Source organism: Triturus cristatus, chromosome 1_1, assembly GCF_964204655.1.
Source record: "Triturus cristatus chromosome 1_1, aTriCri1.1, whole genome shotgun sequence".
NCBI lineage: Eukaryota > Metazoa > Chordata > Amphibia > Caudata > Salamandridae > Triturus > Triturus cristatus.
In genome coordinates this window covers 1,024,509,652-1,024,534,049 of record NC_140579.1, presented here as the reverse complement: position 1 = coordinate 1,024,534,049, position 24,398 = coordinate 1,024,509,652, and the positions used below count along the sequence as shown (strand labels likewise).

Genomic DNA, 24,398 nt, shown 5'->3' with positions numbered 1-24,398 from the left:
AAGTGGCTAAGATATATGACACATTCCCAATCAAGCAAAGAAGGGATTTGACCCACTAGAGAAGAAAATATCAACCTTGGTGGGTTGGTCAAATTTGCCTGACCTTCCCTAGATGAGCTACAAGGTCTCTTTTTGCAAATAAAATCTGGTTCTCCTCTTGACCCAGCCCCGCCAAGAATATTGCACCTAAGCATGACTTCTATTTTTCCTTATCTTAGACAGCTGATCACTATGTCCCTCAACTTAGGACAAGTCCCCCAGAAATGGAAGCATTTCATATCTATTCGTAGGAAACGTTCACTAGATCCTATGATCCTGGAAAATCCAAGTCCCATCTCCCTTCTTTGCGTAAATCCTTGAAAAACACATCAATAATCAGTTAACATGGTTCATCATCATATCAGCCAATGATTTGTTTCATCCATTCCACCGAGTCAGCTTTAGTATTCACAGTGGAAACTCTGAGACAGAGTACTGACGAAGGTCATACCTCAGCCATGATATTGCTTGATCTGAGCGCTGCATTTAACACCGTCTCCCACGATTTAGAGTCTGGGGGAGTGCGGTGTGGGTAGCACAGCACTACGATGGCTTGCCTCTTTCCTACCTTTTCTTCTTGATTGTACTTTTCAAGTAGCCCAGAGGCCTTTTGTGTCTGATACTCTTACCTTAACTCAGGAAGTTCTGCAGGGTTCAATTCTGAGCTCCACCTTGTTTAACATTTACATCCACCTCTTAACAGAGATCATTGGTAGGTACAAGGTAAAATATGTTTAATGCCGATGAAACTCAGTTAATAGTAATGTTCTGCCAGTCGGAGGGTGAGTCAGAGAAGCAATTTAAATCCTGCCTGGCGGAGATGGCCACGTGGATGGCTAACAGCTGTTTGAAGCTATACGCCTGTTAGACCTGGCACCTTGGCGTGGGTCTCCCTTCCATTTTTTTGCTGGTGCCTCATGTGTTTTTACTGGTTATAGATGCTTTGGGCACTGTGCCACTGCTGTCCAGTGCCACAGTGCAAGTGCTCCCTATGGTAAAGTGATGTATGGATTAGTGATTCCATGATTGGCTATTTTGGTTTACCTGTCAGACCCTAGTACAGTGCACCAGGAGTGCCCAGGGCTTGTAAATCAAGGGCTGCTGGTGGGCTTGCAGCACTGGTTGTGCCACCTACATAAGCAGCCTGTAAAAGCGTGTCTCAGGTCTGCTATTGCAGATCCTGTGTGCAGTCTGGTACTGCCATGCTGACTAGGCAAGTGCACCCACTTGCCAGTCCCTAAACCTTCAATTTTCTGCATATTAGTCACCCCTATGGTAGGCCCAAGGGCAGGGTGCATTGTAAGTCTAAGATAGGACATGCCCTGGTGTGTGTGGCATGTCCTAATAGTAAATTACAGCCATTTTTGCTTTTCCCTATTGCAAGGCTACCTGTTCCCCATAGGCCCGGAATGGGCAGTTTGATTATTACATCTTATAATCCTAACTGACTCAGGGAACTAGGTAGAAATTCGAGTATAGTATGCCTGAACTCAGAATGATAAAAGACATCTTTGAGTGAAGTTGGTTTTAACATTCTGTGTGTGAAAATACCACTTTTAGAAAGCAGGTATTTTCTTGTCTAACCATCCAAGCCTGTCTCTGCTAGGGCTAGGTTGTGTATTCCTTGTCTGGAGTTTGAGTGACAGGGGGCTTGGGGATTCCAGGAGTCAGGGTGAGTCAGCACAGGGCTGAATAGAGAGATCTGCATGTAGATGGGTGGGAGGAGTTGCACCTGGGACCTGAATAGGGCTGTGCCTTCTCTCCACAATGCTGGCTCCTCCTCATGTGGTGCATCTGATGTCCCTGGCCTGCACTGTGAAAGGAAAGAAGGAGTCTTGTCAACAAAGTGCTCCAGGACTGACCAGAACTGGTTTGGACTAGGCAAAGGCCTCTCTGCCTTCAGAGAACAAAGAGAAACTGAGTATAAATATTGGGACCCAAACCCAAGCACTTTAGATCACTTTGGTAAACAAGAAGAAACCTTTGCTGAGGAGAGGAACCAGAGAGACTGAGGAGAGACTATACCTAAGCTGAAGTGCTGCTTGGGGGATTGGCCTGCAGTGGTTGCCTAAACTGCCAAAGAAAGGGGAGAGGAACTTTCATCAACTTATAGAGGATCTCCAAGGGCTTGAGATAGAGCTTGTCTCCTGCTGAAGTCTCAGGGACAACAGACTTCACCCACTAGCTCCACAAGAGTTCTTCTGGAAGTGCCTGTTGCTGTGCGAGGCTTTTTGAAGGACTGCGTGTCGCAAGGAGCTGGAAGCGCAACTCACGAAGAAGAAGCATGTCGTAGCCGTGTCCTCACATTGCCGAAGAAGAGGATCGACGTTGCATCAGACGCTGCCGCATCAACAGAGAAGCGTGTCGCCACCGCTGCAGTTGTCGCATCGTTGACGAAGTGCCTCGCATCGCCGGAGAAGAGGATCGACGTTGCATCAGACGCCGCCGCATCACCAAGAAACGTGTCTTAGGGCCTGTCGCGGCTCAGAATAATCATTGAGTCTCTGCACGGCCGTCGCATCGTTGCTGAAGCGCCTCGCATCTCCGGAGAAGAGGATCGACGTCGCATCAGACGCCGCCGCATCACTGGGAAGCATGTCGCAGGGCCTGTCGTGGCTCAGAAGAATTGTTGAGTCGCCGCACGGCCATCTGGCGTGCACGCATCGTGTCGCATCAAGAAGAAGACGCCATCTTTGTCGCATTGTACCGGATCTTCATCGCATCACGGCATTGCGTGCCGCAACGCCACGGAAGCGCAGTAAGAAACCGACGCTTCACCTCCCCTCGCAGAAGAGAACCGACGCACCTCCTATGCATCAGTAGGAACCCGACGCATCACTGTTCTTGCCTGTAAGAAACCGATGCATCACCTTCCCCGAAACACTTTCGTTGTCTAGCGTTACGCATCCTAAGGTACATTGCACTCAAAGTGTCGCATTTTAACATCTAAAGAGAACTACGCTAATTCTACCATTTTAAGTACAGTATTGTGGATTTTTGTTGTTTATGGTCTTGTGTTAAACCTATATAAAAGATAATTATTTTTTTTAATATACAACTTGTGTGGTGTCCATCTGTAGTGTTGTCACTTAGTTACTGTATGTGTTCACAAATGCTTTACACACTGCCTCTGAGATAAGCCTGTCTGCTCGTGCCAAGCTACCAAGGGGGTGAGCAGGGGTTATTTTAAGACTGTACCCCCTTACCCTGACTAGACGCAAGGGCCCCTATTTGGCCAAAGGTACCTACCTCTGCCAACTAGAGACCCCCAAATCTAACAACGCCAATACAACAGAGATTCTGATTGTGGGCAATGCCCCAACTATCTGGACATCAGCCTGGTGGCTGGATGCCCTTGGTCAGATCCCGGAACCCAAACCCAAAGTCAAGAACATAAGTATATAGTGCGATTCCAAACTTAACTTTGAAAATCATATTGGCCGTGTTGTAGAAAAAATGCTTTGGCACCCTCAAGACTCTAAGAAAAAGCCTAGACTTACTCCCAGTGGAATCACCGAAAACCATTGTTCATACTTTAGTATTGTCACAGCTGGAATACTGTAACATGCTATGTTTTAGACTCTTTGAAGTTTTTTCAGATTACCCTTGGTAGCTCCCAGGTACATACCAATGGTAATCTGAAAAAACTTCAAAGAGTCTAAAACACAGCAGCAAGCCTGTTACTCAACCTCCCTAGAAGGACATCGGCAGCCCTGGCCTCTATTAACTGGCTCCCCCTGGAAAAAAGAATCAGTTCTAAAGCCATGTGTTACTGTCATAGAATCCTCTACCAGAAAGGCCCCAAATATCTTCGCAACATGATACAACCGTACTTACCATTGTGAAACCTAAGATCTTCTAAAGCCAAGTTAGTGCAGCTTCTAGTCTGTAGGGCCAGACTAGAAGCACGCTCTTTTTCCTTGTTGTCCTCCAAAGCCTGGAATTCTTTTCCATCATACCTGACCACAGAACTCTCTGAAAAAACTTTTAGGAACAAACTTAAAACCTGGCATTTTAGCTCCACTTAGTATCTGATGGGGATATTCCTAATCTATTTTCATCTGTGTTTCTCTTAAAAAGTTTACATAGGTCATGGTTTCAGCACGGGGACACACCGCACGGTGTAACCAAGCACTCTACAAATCACTTATTATTATTTATTTTTTCTAAGTACTCTTAGCCCACCGCGAGTCACAGGTAACTCCTGTGGGCAGGCAGGATGGGGATGTGGAAATATGCGTCCTACAACTCCAACTTTACCATCCAGTCTCCCGGGTCAAGGGCAGAAAGAACTTGGGCAAGCGTGTGCATTTTGAACTTCTCCTTTTTCAAGATGAGTTTATGAAGGCACAGGTCTATGAAAGTCTGAAGTCCTACGTCCTTCTTTGGTACCAAAACGTCGCAGGAATAACAACCACAAACCTATTTCTGATGCAGGCACCCGCTCTATGGTTCCCTTGGTCAGGAGCGCCTTCACTTGTTGATGGAGAGATGCTCCTCCGTCAGCCGATTGTTATTATTATTATGTGGGGGGCAGCATGGGTGACGGGGTAGTCACAAAGGGGAGGAAGTAGCCCCTTTGAAAGATCTGGAGGATCCATCGGTTGGATGTTACTGCTGGTGGAGTAGGTGATGGCGTATCCTGCTTCCTAGTGTGTACCCGTGACAGTTGTGGGGCAAACTAAAGAGGCTTAGAGGCAGAGGCTGCCGGGAGGTGGTGGACTGACTCAATCACTGGCCGCTTGTTCCATGCTGTCTATGGGACCCATGCCCTTGTTCTCAAGATGGCTGGGAGGCCGGCTGTCCGTGGTGGCTGGGAGGGTATGGGAGCAAAAGGGGCAGACGGCACATTGGGGTTGGCAAGGGGCCACAGACAAGCTCAAGGACCTGCCTGTAGCTCTGCTGTCCTTAAAGTGCTACAGCGCTAAATCCACCTTCTCTCCAAAGAGGTGAGAGCCATCAAAGGGCATGTTCATGAGGGAAGTATGGTCATCCACTGAAAAGCCAGTCATTCTTGGCCCGCCATGGCACCACAAGGCCACTAATGATGAAATTGCTCTGTCCAGTGAGTCGGTTGTGTCAAGCTCACACCATATGGTGAACTTTTCTGCATCTTGCACCTCAGCAATAGCCTAGGTGAGTATGGCTTGGGCTTCCTCAGAGACCATAGGAAGCACTTGCACATCTGAGTCCCATATCGTATGGGAATAACAGCCCTAAAGGCATGCGGTGTTTACCGACCTCCATGTTAGGCTGGCAGAAGAATACATTTTCCTGCCAAAGTTAACCAACCTTTTGGATTCACTATCCAGTGGAGTGGTCTGGAATGCACCGGGGTAAATTCTGGATGTGGAGGCTTGGACTACCAATCTCTACCGGGTGGGATTCTTGGTGATGAAACTGGAGTTCCCAGGAGAGGGGCCATGGGGCCATGGCGGCAGGCAACTGTCTTATGCACAGGAGCCCCTGTGCAGGGCATGGACCTGGTCACGAGTAGGACGTCTGTAAGGGCTTCACTGAAGGGAGGTAGGAGTTCTGAAGGGGAGGCTGCTGACTGAAGCAGTATGTCGGGATGTTCATCTTGACTTCCACTGTGGACAACTGAAGGTCAAAGACCTCAGCCGCCCCATTGCACCACTAATGCAAAAAAGGTTCTCTCCTCCATAGCCACGGTAGGAGAAACCAGTGTCGGGTAAGGTGTCTAACCCAGTGGCCTCTGCCAGGTCCTGATACCAGTTATCCTGTTTCTGTTCCTCTTCTGGGAGCTGGTAACCATAAGGTCCCACAAACCACACCCATTTGTCTCTCTCTTCAGATCCTATCAAATAAGTAGGGCACTGGCACGGGAAGCATGAACTCAGTTGGCGTGGGTGTCGGAAGACGCCCATCCAGCTCTGTGTCGGAGTTGGGAATAACGATGGGGGCATCGTTAGGGGCGTTGCCACTGGAGCGGACACTGTGAAGGTCTCGGTCTTGCTGGCAGCTGCACTAAGGTTCCAAGAAGGGATCCATGGGGCACAACTGGCACCAAGGGTGAACCCCCTGGCGTGGATCCCATAGGGCGCAAAGGCACTCTAAACAGGCCTGGTCACCCAAATATGAGGCACATGGCCTCATAAAACTCCTTCAGCTGGGCGGGGGTGGCACTGGGAAAATCGGGGAAGTGCAGAGTAGACCGTGGTTCCGGTTCTGCCGACTTGCGTGGAGTGCCTATGTGCCTACGTCTCATCAGAAGACTTCTATAACTTCTTGCGCTTGTGGGACGCCGACTTGGAGTGCGATGACGACCATCAGGAAGGGCTCCATGAACTGTCCTGGAACCTTCAGTCAGAACGGGACCTCGAGCGTCATGGAGTCAACTGAACTTCATGCACCGAGGAGCTTGAAGAACCACGTCCTCGCAAGCCTTTGAGTCGTGGTCCCGCTTCGAGCACCACAAACACACTAAGTGGGGTTCTGCCACTGGCATTTGGCTGTGACAGACCCCACGTGGCTTTAAACCAGCTGGCTTCTGGGGTGACATGACCTCACACCAGGAGAAAAGTCCCCAAAAGTTCAACAAAATGTCAATCAAAAAGTGAGTGAGGGGCAGCTCAGACTGGATCAGCGCTAACTGGCACGGAAAGAAAAGAACTGACGTCAGTGCGCCGAGGTGGAACCTATATAGGTACCGTGCACATAACTTCCAGCACGGAAGTCGCCAACGACGATGCAGAGCCGATTGACGCCTCCTACCGGGGCATAGGGGTAATGCTCGGAAAACGTCCGGATCCAGTCTGATGGCTGGGAATATTCTAAGGTAAGGAATCTGCGGCTATAAGTCTCTGTCAGATGAATTCTATTTAAAGAGTTGGAGCATTCTTTAAATGCCATACAGAAAGCTTTTATGGTTATTCTTACATCTGAGTGAGTGAATTATTTTATTTGTTCCTCACTGTATGGTGTAATCCACGAGCGCCTGGTTTCCCTGAGACTGTAATGGACTATCCTGGACCTTGTGGTTTCATGATCCCAGGTTCCGTCTTGAAGAGAACTGCACATTCCAAATGGATTCGAAATGTCGTCGAAAACACACAGCACACTAATTGTAACAGGTTGAAACAAACTGCTGGTCCATATTTTGATCATATGTGTTCTTCAGTAGACACATACTTGGAAGAGGTTTTCTGCATGTTCTCGTTTTCTCTGCACTAGGACACTAAGTACCCTAGTTTCTTCTTTTTGTCAATATGTGTGTATTGGCCAATTGTGTGTGTGTGTATGTGTGTCTATATATGTAGGTGTATATGCATATGTAGGTTCTCCTACAGTCCCCAAAAAGCAAGTTCTGCTACAGTGTACCAGGAGATCACCATTGTGTCTGACAGATCTTCCCTGTGCTGTAACTACAGCCCTCAAATGCCAGGAGGAAGCAAGAAGCTAACAGACCTAACAGGCATAAAACCACCAGGACTGGAATCTGAGCCCCTTCTCAACACATCGGAATCACAGCTGGATTGTCCTGAATCCTCTGAGTTGGGGGAATGCTCAGAGCAATATTTTGATAAAAACCAACCAGGAGGCGCTGGAATGACTCCACAGGAGATTTGGGGACACTGATGGAAAAGTTCAAGTCAAACAGTTGCGTGACACCACATAGCTTTCTGCAGCCAGACTCTGACCTTCTGCGATGAGCCGCTATCAGCACCATCACCTTTTTAAAGACTCAAAGTGCTGATGTTAGTCCAAAGGCGAGGAACAAAACTGGTAGTGGATGGACCCAATCTCGAAACACAGATACCCCCTGTGCGACTGCGGGATTGGTATGTGGAAATATGCATCTTACACGTCTAGGAACACTATCCAATTTTCTGCTTCGAGCGTCAAAAGAACCTGAGCCAGGGACAGCATTTTGACTTTCTCTTTGTAGATAAAGAGATTCACAACCCAGAGATTGAGAATCGGATGAAGATAGCCAGGAAGTACCTAGAGTAGCCCCGCTTATGCACCAACACCACTGCTCGTCTTCACAACACTGCCTGCTGCAAAATATGGAGATGGTTTTCTGACTAACAGAAACAGGAGGGGGCCACCTGAAAGGGAATGGTATAGTCCCTTTTGACAGTTTTAAGGACCCACTAGTCCGAATTTATGGATGTCCTAGTCTGTAGAAAGGAGGACATCCTGCCACAAACTGGCCTCATGTGTTCCAATAAGGGCAAACTAAAGCTGCTTCTCGGGTGGTGGAGAAGAAAGTCTGCTCGACAGTGTGGGCTCTGAATTTTCCACAGCGCCTATATTGCCAAAGCAGTGGGGTTTCTGATTGGTGCTGGGATTGGCGGAAGTTGAATCCAAAGTCACAAGTTTTTGGTAATCTGAAGTCCCAAGGAGCCTTTCATTGGTCTTCTGGTTTTGAAATGGTCTAGGGACAAATCAGCCTTCTTCCCAAAAAAGTCTTGAGCAGTCAAAGAGTAGGTCCATCATAGTGGTCTGAAGTCCTAAGCCAGACATTTGCACCCAAGGGCAACCGAGGAGCTCATAGCCCTGGACACAGAGTCTGCAGTGTCCAGGTGCAATTGAATAATCTGTCAAGGTGCCATCTGACAGTCCCTGACCAGCTCTGAAAAATGTTCAGACAGGTTTGGGACAACTAGGCTTACCATATCCCATAACGTGCCTTTAGTGACCCAGAAAGCACATGGCATGGAAGAATTCTAAGGCCAAGATATCTGCCTAATATTCTCTGACCGCTAGGGTGTCAGGAAAGCTCCAGGAGGGAACTTCAAAGAGCTGAAAGCCTGGTCCACCAGACTCTCGTGTGAAGGGTGAATGGAAAGAAAACTCAACAAGCACTCCATATGACCACATGCTCCCACAGATTGGATGCCTGCAACATGAAGAAGAATGTTGCAGGCAGTCTTTACAGGACTTGGGACATAGTCCACGGTCATGCATTTTGTTTTTAATATAAGGAGCTGGGTAGGATTACACTGCTCATCTAGGGCTTGTGTGGGGGGGACCCATCCTGGGACAAAAATAATAAAATAAAAAAAGCTGTGATCCAAATTAATTTTGACACCTGGGATACGCCAAGGCTTGGGGGTCTTTAATATTATATTTTTGGGGGGGGCGTGTGATTAGGGCCCTCTTTTCTGGGCCACACAGGACCCCAGGGCCTCCAACACCCAGGGGCAAATGCAAATTTAAGGGACTGTGGGCATGCAGCCCCGTTCCCTGAGCCACTACTGGGCTCTGGGGGAACAATCTCCAGGGGCCAAATGTACTTAGAAGTGGAGGGAGGCATGTGGCCCCCTCATCCTTGAGTATCTACTGGGCCCCGGCGGTCCCATATCTACTTGGCCAAAAAAACTACAAAAAGGGGAGGAGCCATGCCCAGACCTCCATGTGGTGGTATTCGCCCCTGGGACCTCAACTGCTGGGTAGCGCACCCCCTGTAAACTGTGGTTCCCTGCCAGAGAGAGTGCTGACATACCCTGACAGAACTCTCCTAGGAGGGAACTCCACTTTGCTCCTGCCCAGTGTGAGCATTAGAAAAATGCTGCTTCCGTTTGGGTGAAGCAAAGGAAACGCGCTGCCTCCCACCAGCACCTTGTATGGTGCTGACTGGGAGCAGGCTAGGGACCTGGGACTCCCCAGCAGCCCTAACATAGTGGGTGCGCCGGGTCAGCTCCTGTGCACCCAGTAGAGGCCCCAGGGGGATCGAGTGCCCAGGGCCCTCAAGGGCTGTGGAGGAGAGGCACACATCTTCTCCCCTTAATTTTAAAAGAAAAAAGGCCTTCAGGGGTGATCTCTTGGGCCCCTAATGGCTTAAGTAAATGGGCCGCATGCATGTCCTCCTCCCTTTATTAAAATTGTATATTGATGTCACTAGTGGGCACCGTGACACTCACTGTAAATTAAAAAATAATAATAAAGTGAATAATAAATGAGTGGCAGGATTATATTTATTATTCACCACTCCTTTGATGAAGCACCCCATAATGACCGGCAAGGGCTTTTATTTTTTATATTTTTTTAGCTTAGTGGTTCTAGAATAGTGAGGGGCACCTCCAAGACTTTTTAAGTCTCGCCTAGGCAGTGCATGCACTGTCTCTCTGAGACATGCCGTATCTAGAAAATGCGCTGCAGCAAGAAAAGATGGACGGAATGCTGAATGAATTAAACATTCGCCCCCAGTCAAGAGATCTGGGTTAAATCTATTGTTCTTTTGCTCACTACGCCACCCCAGTTTAGACCCAGCCATAGTCAAATCAGTCTTGACCCTGCTCCTCATGGGAATAGTCCAGCCCGAACTGTCAAGTCGGACCAGAAACAAGCACCCTGGGACCACTTTCAGGGTAACACCCCTCATCAGCCAGGCTAGCCTGAATCCAGTGGCACATTGAACAAGAGACCCACATCTGGGCATACCCATCATACTTAGAGCGAGAAGTGCTGCGGCAATAAAAGATGGACGGAATGCTGAATGAAGAAAACATTCAACACCAGTCAAGAGATCTGGGTTAAATCCATCGTTCGTTTGCTCACTGTGCCACCCCAGTTTAGACTAGCTATATGCAAATCAGGCTTGACCCTGCTCCTCAGAGGAATAGTCCAGCCCGAACTGCCAAGCTGGGTCCTCCCTGTAGCAGAAACAAGCATCCTGAGACCGGTTTCGGGGTAACACCCCTCATCAGCCAGGCTAGCTTGAATCTAGTGGCACAGCAAGCAAGGGATCCACATCGGGGCATAACCATCCCACTTAGGGCGATAGGTACTGCAGCAACAAAAGATAGCCGGAATGCTGAAAAATGAAACATTCACCCCCAGAAAAAATGTCTGATTAAAACCATCATTCTTTTCGTACCTAGAACATGGGCTTGAAGCACTTCCCATGTTTGCTATTGGGTCCTGTTAATGCACTTTGTAAATGGCTGCTTCTGATTTCTGAATATGGTTAGTTCTTCCTGACTTTTGCTGTTTCGGACCCTCCCAGCAGACTGCCCCTTTTACATGTGTTCTTCCTTTTTTTTTAATGTATGTTTGTTTGTGGCACTATTTACTTTTTTTGCTTGCCTCTAGAGCTCATCCTCGCCTGGGCAGCAGAGAGCACGCCTAAGAGACTGCGGGTGTGAGCCGGCAACTTTGCCAGCAACCACCGCGTAATTCAATGCGACAATAGAACTTCACTTTTTCAGTAACAGAGTGCCCACTGTGTTATATCTTTTAACATGTCTGCCACACTTTTTATTGCATCACCACAGCTCTTGCCAGCGTGTAGTTTGTTACTGGCATAGGGGCAGCATGCCGGCTGCTCAGGAAGCACACAGCATTTTTATTTCATCAACATGGCGCCTGCTGCTGAAAATCTTTTACTATGGCGGCCACCTTTTTATTTAATCACCACAGCTCTTGCCAGCGCAGCATTGTAAAATGCTTTCAAACACAAAAACAGAATTAAAAAACGTTGTCATTAACAATGTCAATAGCTGGAACTTTCACAAATGTGCAACCGATTGCATTGCAAATGTTTGTTTGCTAATGTTGTTGGTGGCTGCTAGGAGTCCAGCAGCCTCCCAGCAACATTAAAAAAAAACAGTAATTCTCCTGGGTCATTAAATCAACGACCCCAAGATAACTTACCATATTTAAGCATTCCTAGCTGGAGCTTTATGTTCTTCAGCTAGTGTGCAAGGCCCTCTTGTGGTTTTTTTACGCTTACATTTTCTGATCCAAAAAAAGATAAAAGAAAGACTCAAAGACGTTACTTTTTTGAAAATAAATAGAACAATATGTCTTTAACTATTTCTAACTATTTCTTAATAATCAATATTAATAAACATTGCACTGTGTTAATTACTGAAATATGCATTTGCTTAAAAATATTGCTGATTTTTGGAGAAAGATGATAGATCTGCTGCATATATTAATATGCCCACCCTTGATAATGCTAACAGGCTCAGTTTTTATATTTTGGAGTTGCGACGCTTTGACAGTCAGTCAGCCTGAGTATGGCGGGGTCCTGTGTGACCAACCGCATGCTGCACATGCCAGAAAGCTGTGTGGAGTGTAGGGGTGGCTGCTCGCATGCAGAGGCCCTACGGACAACCCATCGTTCACAGCCTGCAGGGGGTTGGCTGCCCGCAGAGAATACAACACAGGGGCTGGCCGCAAGGCAGACCCTGCAGCCAACCCCCCACCACACATGAGGCTGGGGGTTGGCTTTATGTTTGGTAATAAACTATGACTTTATGTTAAAAAAAATATAGAAATTCACTAAAAAAAACAAAGGTTAAAGTGACATTATAGTTACGTGAAAATTTCAGTGACAACATAAAGTTTTAAACAAAAAAAAAACCACATAAATTCACCAGTTGTAGTTATTTCTAGTAACTATAACTCGTGACCTAAGGTAACTATAACTCACATCCATGCTGTGTACTGCTAATTACCTTACATATTACTTCACTCATAACAAGATCTATGACATCATTGGACATATCACTGCAACATCTCCCAACACCCTCCCCCTGTACCTCAGACCCTCAGCATTGCTTCAACAGTTCACAAAGGACCTCTAGACCTGGATTATCAACCAATAAGAACAGACAACATGATCCCGCCACATAACCAAACAGCACCTCAAGACCCTCTGGTGATGCAACCGTGCTATACAAATCCTGATTGGTTGATATGAAATTACATAATTGATGACAAGATTGTGGGGGAGTTTAAAATGTTACGTTGTCACTGAAAGTTTCACATAACTAGAATTGTCACTTTAACCTTTTTTTCTTTCAGTGAAAAAAAATAATATATATATATATATATTATCTACTCGCGGTCGCCAGTAGATAGTTATAGTTAGGACCGAGTTTCCATAGGAAATCTGAAAATTCTATTTTTAATAACTTTGGCGCCGGTTGATGAATCCTCGCGAAATTTTCAAAACTAATGGGGCGCTCCGTTCAGCTCCTACCCTGAAAGTCTCGGGGTGATACGTCAAGCGGGGGCCGAGAAAAAAGGGGGATCCCAAAACGCGTTTTCCCCATGCATTTTTCCATAGGACCTTTAGTCGAAGGTACAGCCCGAACGGCTGAACAGAATTACTTGAAATTTGGCAGAGAGGTAGTCCTGAGGTCAGGGAAGTGCCTTTTGCAGGTCTGGTGTCAATCTGTTCAGTAGTTCCTGAGAAAATAGCATTTAAAAGCATATAAATATCTATAAGCGCGCACCGTGCGCGCACCGTGCACGCACCGTGCACGCACCGTGCGAGCACCCTAACGTGCGCGAGCGTAATTCTCATTGGTGGTTACATGTTAGTCAACGTTCGAATCGATCGAAATCAGGAAGTGTCGGCGGCCATTTTGTTTTTTTCAGTGCGAGAGTGAAAAAGGAAGGTGGCGAACGTGAAAAGGGGGCAGGGTAGAGAGTTCCTGACCCCTAGCCTTTGTCAGGATTTTTAAATTTTTAAATCGCGGGGGTGCGCGCACCGTGCGTGCACGGTGAAAAACCAAAAAAAAATATATACATTTTTAATACGTAGTTTATTGTAAAATAAATATATAAAAAAAATAACAATACATACATAACTTAGCATTTAAAAAACCGTACAAATTCACTGAAAAAACCATAGGTTTCACACACGTTATAGTTAGGAATTAGCATTTAAAAAACCTTGCAAATTCACTTAAAAAACCATAGGTTTCACACATGTTATAGTTAGGTGGATATTTCACTCGTAAAAAACCAATGAAATTCCCCCGTTATAGTTAGTTCAGATAACTATAACTCGCGCGACCGCCACTCTATCACAAGGATGATGTCATCAGTGATGTCATGAGTGATGCCACTGACCATGTCATGAGTGATGTAATATGTGACGTCATGAGCAGTGGATTGCGGGCGCGCGAGTTATAGTTATCTGAACTAACTATAACGGGGGAATTTCATTGGTTTTTTACGAGTGAAATATCCACCTAACTATAACATGTTTGAAACCTATGGTTTTTTAAGTGAATATATTTTTATATATATATATAATTAATGTTTAAAGATTTTAAATATAAATAAAAATACATAAGTATTTTGATAACCTTTTTCAAATGTAAAAATTAATGTAACTTAAATTTGTAAACAAATTCTGTAGTTAACATTTTGTAATTTTTAATACATGATAAATATATATTTTTTTTTACTTTATGTGGGTTTTGGTTAATACCTTAGAACAATAATGTTAAATTAATCTAATATATTTAAATTAATTAAATAGTCAAATGTTTATATGTTCCCTGTATTAAAGTATAAGGAAACATTTAAAACGTTTAATAAAAATTAAAAAAATGAATAGTAAGAATATTTTTATGTTAAACATTCATGTCAATTATTATTTTTTTATCTCTATTATAAATGTAGAACACATTTAAAAAAGTTACTGCATTGATAATTTCAATTTCAAATGTGTTTTGAATATATTACATTAAATGAAAATTACTTTTCTGAAGTTTAAATGTAAAAAAGAAATTACACTTAAAATAAAAAATGGGTCTTAATAACTATTAAAAGTGATATACAGACTCAATTAAAAGTAATGTTATCAAATTTCAATAAAAAGTAATAGTTACATTAATTTTATATTTAAAAAAGTTATCAACATATATTAAAATAACATTAAATTAAATGAATTTATATTTCAGCTTTTTTAAATAATTGAATTTTATTTAGCATCATCTCAAATGAGATTTAAGTACCTACCTCCTTTATTTTCTATGGGAGGGTGATGCAGTATCAGTGGCTGGCCATTTGTGATGCTAAACTTGCCGAAGCAGGAGTACATCTGCAACTGGTTTTGGGCCCCTTTCGGCTGAAGTTACTTTAGAATATCAATGCCGTTTGAGAATGCAATTGCGCTTACTCTTTTGTGAGTGGGTGCACATCCCTCCCTAAACCCCTTCTTAGCCTTTAATCGTAAGTAATCCCCATTTTCCAGCCACCCCTCACTCTCCTTCTCACATTTACTATTGAAACATAGAGGAGACTCTGCAGACAGGACAGAGATCTTTGTACAGAAAAAGATTGGTGATTATTTGTAAATAACAATTTGTATTACATTAGTAGAACTCCTGTAGCACTACTAAACATACTACAAAATGGAGTTTGTGAATAGGCCTTTCAAAGTAGGTTGCCTATTATTTCTGGTATTATATTTTTAGATCCTATATTCTTTTTTGACAGCACAAAAAGACCTACTAAATGACTTCATTAATCTCAGCTACTGGTAATGACTAACCACATTCCATTCCATTGTTTTGTAGCTTGTCTGTACCATTAAAGACAAGGACCAACCACATGCAAGTTTGTTTTTGCCCCCCCCCATGAGGCACAGTCCAGACTAAACTACTGGCCAGGTCCCCTCTGAATAGGAACACAAGCAACTCAATAGCAAAGTCAAAAATGTAGGTCAGCTCAGCTCCTTGGACACAGTAAGCCTACATCTGGGCAGACCTAATCTACTTAAGGAGACACGCTTAAATAGCATAAGAAGTGTTGATGGATTGAATGCACAAATTAAGCTCAGCATACGTCCGTTACTTAGGCAGACTGACTTGGCTAAAAGTGATGTAGGAAATGCTTAAATTAATGTAAGCCAGTGGTAATTTCTTGTACTGCATTCCATTCCCAATATGTTTCGCTCACCTGTGACATTACAAATGGACACCACCCATATGCAATTTAATCTTGTCCCGCTCCACAAGGGGCAGCCCAGGATAAACTGCCTGATCACGTCCGTCTGAACAGAAACAGAAGCCATCCTTATTTGGCCTCATTACCAACATGAATATTAAGTCCTAGGGCATATCCTAGCTACTCAGGGAGACTCACCTAGATAGTACAAAAGTGATTAATTGAATGCTTGACTTAATGTCAGTCACTGGTAACTACCCAAGGCTGCATTTCATTTAGATCACCATTACATTTATAAACAGGGACCAATCACAAGCAGATCCGTCTTGGCTCTGCCCCACAAAGAATGATCCAGACCGGACAATGGGGCCAGGTCCCCTCTGTATGCTCAGGTGTGGCTTCCATGTTCACTGTGCCACAGGACACAGGTTGTACCTCACTGATGACGCAGAAAGCTGAAAACAGTCTCTGGTGGCTTTCGTTTGATCAGTTGGTGAAAATTGAGAATGTTACATGAATTATGTGTGGGTAGTTGTCTCTGAAAACTCTACATGAGTGTGCAAAGTCAAGCGAGATACCTGTTCAGTGTATTGGTTAACATCAAAGTATGCAAAATATGTAAAACCTAATATTTGCGATTTAGGCAAGATTAGGTCAGTGTAAAAACATGCCAGGTCCGGTACTGCGTAAAAGACCCTGTAAATATCTCTTCTTTCCAGTCCCTTCAGCTTCAAGCATGTGCAGACTTCCAACCAAGTAATGGAAGAAGAAAGTCTAGTAAATGATTAACCAAATACATTTTTAAGACTGGCTTGACTCAAGTGTGTGTGGCCACTGGAATGGACATCCAATGCATGGTATTTGAAGAAGTGTGCAAAATAGTTGAGGTGGCTGCTTTGCTGATGGTTTCAACGAGAATGTGTGTCAGTGCTGACTAAAAAAAGAGATAAGTAGATAAGGCAGTTCTCTGCCGTAAAGTATTCCAACATAAGGATCAGAACATTCTGAACATTAGCAATTTGTTTGTTCACTTGTTTTTTCTCAACAGAGTACTGCCAAGACCAGTCGAAAAACATGTGGACTAGAAAGAAGATTTGATCCAAACCTTGCCCCTCCAATGGAACTGCCCCTGTAGCACCATGAAGCTCGCTATTGCTGACTCCAGGAAAATGGATCGCAAAATACAAGGATGACAACCCATAGAACTAAAGTAGGAGACTGCCCCGAAGAAGATGGCAGAGAGTCGTTGTATGAAAACTGAGCCAGTGATAGCCTATGTACCTATTGTTTTTGGTCATTCATAATAAAGCTGCATAAGTAGTGTTAAGTGGCCTAACTGATACTTTGTCTGCTAATTTGTTCGAGGATGATGACTGCTGAAATGACGGTGAACAGTTCCCAAATGTATTAAAAGTTATTTTCAAAATTTAGCAACAAATTGTCTGCCTGAAGAAGATTTCACATATTCTTTTGAAGTCTTCTGTATTTACATACCGTTTCAAAAAGTCAAATTTATTTCCCAAAGGTGCTATGCAATGTTATGGTATTTCTAGAGTGCATCCTCACCCGTGAGGGTATCCTCGTGCTGAGCAGGTGTGGTGCTAGACTGTGAATCTAGTCAAAGAGCCAAGTCTTCAGCTTTTTGCGGCAATCCAAGAGGGAGAAAGAGTTCCTTATGTAGAAAGAGAGGTTGTTCCATGCTTTGCGGGCAATGTACGAGAAGGTCCGGCCCTCGATTTTGGTCCTGTGTATTCATGGGACCTGTACGAGGGATAATCCTGCTAACATGAGGTGTCTTTTAGGGTGGTGGAGATGGATTCTACTGTTGAAGTATCCTAGTCCAGTCTTGTGGAGTGCGTTGAACGTGAGGATAATCAGTTTAAAGGGATTCTCTTGAGGATTGGTAGCCAGTGTACTGTCTTGAGGAGAGGTGTGATGTGTTCTCAATGAGGACGTTTAGTATGAGGCAGGCTGCTGTGATCTGGATGGTTTGAAGTCTGCTGGTTAGTTATATGGAAACTCCATCACAGAGGCAGTTACTGTACTCGAATCTGCTGCTGAGGAGGGCTTGAGCAAACATCTGCTTGGTGTTGGGTGGCAGCCACCTGAAAATACTTTTCAGTATTTTCAGAAGGTGGAAGCATGATGAGGTCACTGAGTTGATCTGAGCCAACAAGTCCAGTTTGTCGTCAGTGATAATCCCTAGGTTTCTTGCTTTCCTATAGGGGGTAGGTGTATCCCTGAGGTTTGGTAGTCACCAGGTGGAGTCCTGATTGTGGTCTCTTTTTTTCCAAAGATGATCACTTCCATTTTGTCTGAGTTGAGTTTCAGTCAGTTGTCTTTCATTCATCTGGCAATCTCAGTCATGCAAGCGTGTTGTTTTGTCCGACAGGTATACGATGAGTTGAATATCATCAGTGTAGAACAGAACTTTTACATTATGGGCTCTGATGATGATTGTTAGAGGGGTCATCTATATGTTGAAGGGTGTTGGGCTGAGGAAGAGCATTGGGAAACCCCACAGATGAGTTCCAGTTTCTTTGATGTGTAGGATGGCATCCCTGACTAACAGGGTCCTTCTGATGAGGAATGAGGTGAAAAAAGACACAAAAGTCCCTAAACTTCGATATTAAGAGGGCAACTTCCTCACCATGGGCCAAGTGTCTATGTAAATATGTCGCTAATCTAGCATGAGTAATATGTAATAAACAGTATCATCTTAGAGAATACAAATGCCTTACTCTGAGTCAGATGTCTATGTAAACCTACAACCAATCTAGCATGCGAAATATCCAGCACAAAAGTTTCTTAGAAATATGTATTTATAAAAAAAGAATTTATTTGAATGAAAAGTATATTTATAAACATACAAATCACTTAACCATTCAATAGATGTAATAACTCTCCTCCCACCGGAGGTTACAATCTAAATTCTTCACGCCAGTAGATAACTTTAAAAACAGTCGCCGCTACGTTTCGGTGACTACTTGATATTTTCACTTATTCATTCCACAAGCTGGTCATGCTATACATTACAATATTTTGTTTTAACTCGCATTCTATCATATTTAAATCATTATTATATAAACTAGACATTTGTTCTAAGTCCACATAATGCTATACTGTGGATATATATCGCGACACTTATTTATTAACACTTGGTCCCCCAAACCTTCATTTAAAAAACTATTACATTGTTGTTATCACATCTTTCTTCATATATTCCATTCTAGATTCATTATTGTGCTATTTAAAGGGTCATGAAATTGTCCTGTCCTTCGAGGAACTCTCTGATTAGTGGTATTTCTGACTCTTTTATTTACTTTATGTTGCACCAGTACTATGTCAAATAAAACATTAATACTAACATGCCTAAGGTGCTATCATAATCAACTCAGATTGTATTTTCTTATATTATCTCTGGTATAACATTTCTTAATCACACAATTAATATCGACTTTCAAGGACCAAATAGATAAATGCCTTGATCAATTCAGTGACAATACCTTATAATGAGTTGGATTATGTTCCAATTCCATAATCTTAGGGGGATGAATCTTTTGTCCCACCAAAAGGCTACAGTGATAAAGCCTATGGATAAAAGAAGGTGATCATTGTCTCCATGTCTCTCATCATCAATCTGAAATACGTATTGTGACACCGGTATCATTCTTATTGCATACCATACACTTTTGATAATCTAAATCTTCTCTTTTTCTGTTAGAGCCACCCTAGTATTAGGGATACACAGGTAGGGAGATTGAAAATTAAGATACAGCTCTGTCTGTCTTTTTTTCTATATAAAAACAGAGAACATCAGAACATATCAATTTTCTCCTGCGTTTTATTTTTATGCTATTAGGTCGGTGGAACAAACTCAACAGGGATATCACAGCTTACCCACTGCTGATGTATTATATTCTGCAAATGAGGCAAATTTTGAGAGGTGGCATCGACTTTTTTCACATTGGCGATATAGTGCGCTGGTCCTGATAGTCATATATTTAGCAGGTAGTTTAAAATCTGTAAATATAGAATTCAAAGTGCCTTATTTTATGTCACAAGTTGGCGTACAAAATAGCATAAAGCATTGCTGTACACAGCATAAATACAGCAATCTCCCAGCATCTCTCTATGTTCGACATTTAGTGTTTATCAAATTTGGACTAAGGTGTTGTCACTATCGGGGCCGGTATAAGTAGCGTTCTGTTTAAGTTCTACTCATTAAAGTAATACTGAGCATAAACATATTAATGTCGCTCTATCTATGATCTCAATAAAATTAACAATCTCTTTCAATGGTTGATACACCGCATTGTTTAAGCCTCCGCGTTCGTGTTCTTTGATGGGGCAGTAAAGAATATTCAATACATTAACAAGCATTTACAATGCAATGGTCTCGGCATTGTTAAAGTTAGAGCTATTGGCATTGCTCATGACATTATTTTTGTTTATGTTTTTGTTTTTAAAACATTTAACCCCTTCCCCGCTCATGACGGAACCACTCCGTCATGAGCCACGGTTGCGCTGTGCTCATGACGGAGTGGTTCCGTCATGCCGCGGCCGTTGGCTGCCGCTCTGCCCACGCGGGGCGTTTTCCCCGCCTGTGCGGGCGTCCAATGTAAGTGGGCGGCGCCGTGACGGAACCACTCCGTCATGAGCACAGCTCAACCGTGGCTCGTGACGGAGCGGTTCCGTCACGAGCAAGGCGCCACCGTGCTGCCCCCAAACCCCCCCCAGCACCGCAGCGGAATTCCTGCCGCGGCGAAGGGGTTAAAGAAACGGCATTGTTATTTACAATGTCAATAGCTTAATCTCACCAAAACCCCACTGTGACATTGCCAGCCGTAGAGAGAGGCCGTGCTTCACATAAAATACACACTGTGACTGCCAGCCTAAGGGAGATCCCCACTTCACACCAAAAACACACTGTGACGCTTCCATCCCCAGAGAGAGGCCGTGCTTTACACCAAATACACACCACGGCAGTGCCAGCTGCAGGGAGATGCCGTGCTTCACAGCAGATACACACCGTGGCACTGCCAGCTGCAGGGAGAGGCTGTGCTTCACACCAAAACCCCACTGTGACATTGCCAGCCATAGAGAGAGGCCGTGCATCACACTAAATACACACCGTGGCACTACTAGCTACAGGGAGAGGCCGTGCTTCACACCAAATACACACCACGGCACTGCCAGCTGCAGGGAGAGGCCGTGCTTCACAGCAAAAACACACTGACGCTTCCAGCCGCAGAGAGAGGCCGTGCTTTACACCAAATACACACCACGGCACTGCCAGCTGCAGGCAGAGGCCGTGCTTCACAGCAAATACACACGGTGACACTGCCAGCTGCAGGCGGAGGCCGTGCTTCACAGCAAATGCACACGGTGACACTGCCAGCCGCAGAGAGACGCCATGCTTCACACCAAACACAAACCGTGACACAGCCAGCCACAGGGAGAGGCCGTGCTTCACACCAAACACACACCATGGCACTGCCAGCCGCAGAGAGAGGCCGTGCTTAACATCAAATACACACCACAGCACTGCCAGCTGCAGGGAGAGGCCGTGCTTCAGAGCAAAAACAAACTTGAGACATTGCTAGCTGCAGGGGAGATGCCGTGCTCCACAGCAAAACCACGCCGTGACGCTGCCAGCTGCAGGGAAACGCTGTGCTTCACATCAAAAACACACCAACACTGTCAACTGCAGGGGGAGTACAGTGCCTTCACACCAAAAAATACACCGTGACACTGTCAGCCGCAGTGAGAGGGCTGTGGGTGAGCCGGGCTCCTACTCCAAATACACTGCATAATACTGCCAACAAACAGCTGGGCCAGGGGCCAGGCGTCCACGAACTACTCACAGTGAAACGGCCACCTCCAAGGAGTACCAAGCGTCACATTACTTAATCACAGTGCCACTGCCAGCTGCAAAACAGGGCAGGGAGTGAGCTGCTTCCCACCAAATACACACTGACTGTGGCACGGCCAACTGCAAGGAGAGCTCGTGCTTCCCACCAAATACGCAGCGACACACTGCCAGCTGCGAGCAGAGCTTCACACCAAATACAAAACCACACGTCTGCCATTCCAAACAAAAAGCTAAACACCACGTTTATTTAAAAATACAACAAGTAAACCACTGGAGCAGAGTAATTCCAAACATCAACACCACTCTAACTGCTCCGAGGCACTTAGAAACACACGCAAGAATCTCGGTGGAGTGGGAAGACGTGTAAACAAACCAACACAACAGTACTATTGAGCCTGGCTATTATTTCAGTCAACATCACAAAGGCTTCTTGTTTACATGTAAAGATGTATTTTGCTAAATTGTAACTCGGCTGCCTTAAATTATCTAACCGTATGAAATTATTACTCAGACCAAGCATTCAACTGCTTCCAGATTCTATTGCTCCGTTTCATTACTAGTAATTTTCTAATATTTGCTACAAGCACAATGTGGCGAGCACTACAAAAACTATTAATAGTAAACAAAACTATTTAAAGTAATCAGGGAGTGTTAACGGAAACGCAATAGACCTGTTCCAGAACTACAGTGAACATCGGCTTTGCCCCCCTAAAACAACAGAAATATTGCTTACGTTTAAAAGTTACTACATTTATTGCACGCGCGAGATATATATATATCGGAAAAAGTTGCGTTTATTAATTAACACGTCAGGCTCGACTTTCCCGTGAAAAGGCGTCTGTAAAGTGACCACATAATACTGGAAGTAAAAAAGCACCTGAATTTACCAATAATTAGAGATAACTACAGCTGCCGCTCTAAAGAGTTGAGAGAGTTTTAGGACAAAACAATGGGCCCTGTTTCTTGCAATGCACTGTGATTTCTAAGACTCAGGCAGCAGGGCTACCAAATCTCTCCAAACACAAGGCTATTCGCGCACCAATGCGAGTGGCACAGCGTGGCTAGAACAGAGCGCTGCATGGAATGGTACTGGAGAGGGTGCAGCGGGACAGGTGGGCATGGGGAGCAGACCGATAGGTCGGGATGGGATGCAACATGAGAGTAGTATTGCGATGGGTAGAATAGCAAGGGATAGAGCACACCATGCCAGTAGCAGTGGATGCAGCATGGAATACACATGTGTAGCTAGTCAGGGGACCCGCGTGGAGCAGTGCCCAGTGTCGTTTAGAACTGTGAAGTTCAGGGCGTGCTGTACGGCTGTCGGGTACTTTGCGGGATACCTGGGGTACTGCAGGGCAGGAGGTGACGATTACGTGCCGCACGGCAGGGGATGCAGCGAGGCAGTGTGCAGGAGTCATGTGCAGTTATTGAGGAGGTTGGTTGTTCGGTACTTACATGCTAACAGCCCAGGAGGGCAGCGGGGCATGCAGTTCGGTAAGACCCAGGCGGCTACAGTCCGGCAGGTCCCCGGAGCAGGTGCAGTTTGATGGGCAGGACGCGGAGACGGGCGGTCCGAGCAGAACCAGGACTAGAGGGAGCAGCATCCTGGAGCGGCGAGGGCTGCAGGATCCGGTGAAGGGCCTCGTGCTGCGGGGTCACAGCACAGTGGCGAGCATCGGGGGTACACAGATCCGTGGCAATGCCTAACGTAGTGCGACCAGGAGCAGCAGAGAGCACGCCTGCACCCCGATCTCAGACCTCCGGGGCACGGATCCTGCCAGTGGCAGACGCGTGATGAGGGCGGTAGAGCTGACAACGTGCTAATGGCCAGCCGTGCTGCATGGCAGCTCCCGGTGAGCAGTAGGTTAAGCCGCTGTCCAAGCACACCCCTGTTGCACGGTCCGTAGCTTCAGCCGGATTCCCGCTGCCTCTCGGCTCCTGCCATGAGCACTTCCAGGGACAATCACCGACAAGGCGCGCGAGCCTCTCCCAAGTGTCCGGCGCGAGCCTCTGCTGCACTCCAGGGGCCTGGCATGAGCCTGCCTTGCACCCAAGGAGTTAGCGCGAGCCTCGCCCCCTCCCGTCAATCCGGCTCACGAGCCTCTTCCTTCCCAAGACAAGGCTCGCTTCGCACCACAGCCTACTTCGAGCCCTGCCAGGCTTACGAACCAGAATTCTACCATCACATCGACGATGTCAAGTGGCTCTCTATTGGCTGCTGAAAGATGAATTGTGACTGGCTGCTCCGCGCTCACTTTTCATTGGTTTAAATATATTTTTTACAGACAGTCGCTGGAGGTCTGCTTCTGAAGGCAGGGTTTATTACAAATCTGCGAAGGACAGAAGTGCCTCAGGCGCAGCCGCCCCAGACTCCCTTCTGGCTTCTGCTGAAATCTGAAAAGGCATAAGCACACCCAGCTCCTTGAAACGTTTGGCGCCCAATAATTAAAACACATAAACGGCTTCAACATTTGTGGTTTTCAGCGGAGTATGCACTCGGCGTTTCAAAACATGGACACGGACAACGTTTACTTGTTGCATTATTATTTTGAGGTCATGATTTTCGCAGTCGTATGCAAATATAACACTATTGCCTGAAACAGTATCCTCCCAAACAAGCACACCACTGCCTTTCTCCGAGGCCAAGCAGAAATGCCTCAGAGAAAGGCAGCGGCGGTTTCTGATTCGGGGGCGTGTTTTTCTTTTCTCTCCTCTTGCCATTGGCTGTAGGAGAGAAAAACACGCCCGGGCGAAATGGCACAAAAAAAACGCCCCCGAATCTGAAAAGGACGGGGCCTGTTCGGAGTGACAAACCTCTTCT

General features: G+C 45.3%; 1 long non-coding RNA gene across 1 annotated transcript in view; it reads right to left on the bottom strand.

The window, feature by feature from the left end:
• Positions 1–23,779, bottom strand: part of LOC146871473 (uncharacterized) — a 72,265-nt gene extending 48,486 nt beyond the window's left edge. Inside the window, exon 1 of the long non-coding RNA XR_014981004.1 lies at positions 23,033–23,779. This is a non-coding gene — a long non-coding RNA (uncharacterized LOC146871473). The remainder of the gene's footprint in view (positions 1–23,032) is intronic.
• Between the last annotated feature and the right edge of the window lie 619 nt (positions 23,780–24,398).